We start from the raw sequence: 1,787 nt of genomic DNA, 5'->3' as shown, positions 1-1,787 counted from the left end.
AGAATGGGGTCCTCCATGCGGATGTTGGGGAAAGGGTCCACAGCGCTGACCTGCCAGCCCGAGGCGAGCTCCGGGAGTGCGCAGTAAGAACCGCGAGGCGCCGCTGCACCTCCCCGGAACGGCCACCACTGCCTCGGGTCGTTGGCGCGGGGCCGGAGCCCAGAGCATCCTTACGCGCGTCCACGCGGGAATCTGGCGAATAAGCCATCTCTCCTGACTCCGGACTGTGCCTTCCCAGGCTCTAAACTCGCGCCGTGCCAGGAGGGGCCCCTCGAGTTTTGCCCCTGCTTCCGACTCTAGGCTCTGGAGCCAGCGCGTAAAGAACCGCGGATTCGCGTGGACCCGGGCGCAAGGACCGTCGCCGGTGGCAAGCCACGAAAGGAGGAACCGGGGCTCCAGGACACGTGCCACCGGCTGGACTAACCTCAGCGACTGCGACCCAGGCGCGCACTCGTTGCGTCTGCTGGTGTTTGTGAGATACAAACTGGAGAGCTCACAAGTCCACGCCCAGGCTGGGGGTCCGCAGAGCATACCCCCCACGAATGTCCTCATTACCGGTGGCCCGGGATGCCCAAAGGAATGATACTCAAATACCCTAGCTCTGCAATCCCCAGCTCCCCATCCCCACTCCCTGCGTTCTTCCAAGTGACAGATTCGCCTAATTGAACCGTTGTGGGTCATCCTCTGGAACCGTTGGATGACACATCTCCACGCTTCAGTTCTTCATGTTTTAAATACCTATTTAACGGATGGCTGCAGAGCCAGCTGGGAAACAGGCGGATTGAAAAATAACGCCCCAGAAGGCACGAGCTGGGGGCAAGGGGGAGAGCCCGCCTGGCTTTCTGGTGTAGAAGGGACTGGAAGACTTACCCCCAAACTGGGAGCAATAACCTGGGGTTTTGTTGGTTTATTTCTAACTGTGCTGCTTGAAGGTGAATTACTACTAGCCAAGTTTGTTTGTCTGTTGTGTTTTTAAAACCGTGCATACAAATGAAAAGGTCCCAAATAATGCAGATAACCAAGAGGCTGATAACAACCCCTTGGAGAGAGGGCTGGGGCCGAGTCCCTGCGGCTGCAGTGTAAAGCACTACTAGGGTCCTGGATTTGAAGAAACAAACCTCTGTGCTCAAAATATATGGCTGTGAGAAATTCAACTACGATAAAATGTCTGAGGTTGGGGAGACGGGGCCCCTACTATAAAGTAACCACCAGAGCCCCCATCTGCAGTTCAGGCAGAGGTGCACAGTAAAGTAAAGTTTGGGTCCCCCCCCCTCCTGCGTAGGCTTACTACAGACACAGTCTCTCGATTTTCCCATCTGTAAAATGGGTGGAGGCGTCGGTACCACAGAACTACTTCAGTTGGGCGCTTCTGCAGATCGGATTTAGTTCCTCGGAGGTCAAGGATTTCCAGGTTTGGGAGCCAGGCTGCGACTGGTAAAACGCCATGGATCTCGGCCCCAAAGGGTTGGATCCCGCGGTCTTGGCCCAAGATTGAGACTTCTTTCTGCAGACAAGCCAGCTTTGCCCCTCTACGCCACGGCGTGGTGACCGCCACAAAGATGGTGCAGAAAATACCATCCTCTGGTTCCTGATGCTACGAAAGGACGCCTGACCCTGGGCTCAACTCTCCGCCTGCATTAGCGCGGTTTCTCAGTGCAAACGCCTTGTCCCGGTGTCTGCGCCATCGTCAACTTTATGAAGAAGGTGATTTCTTTCAAAGCCCCGTCCCGGTAGCGGGTCCCCTCTTGCCTTCCCCGCCTTCCTCCTCGCCAGGCCCGGCGCCCAGC

Source organism: Bison bison, unplaced genomic scaffold (genome assembly GCF_000754665.1).
Source record: "Bison bison bison isolate TAMUID 2011002044 unplaced genomic scaffold, Bison_UMD1.0 scf7180017864481, whole genome shotgun sequence".
Lineage (NCBI taxonomy): Eukaryota > Metazoa > Chordata > Mammalia > Artiodactyla > Bovidae > Bison > Bison bison.
Note: the sequence above shows the minus strand (reverse complement) of the source record.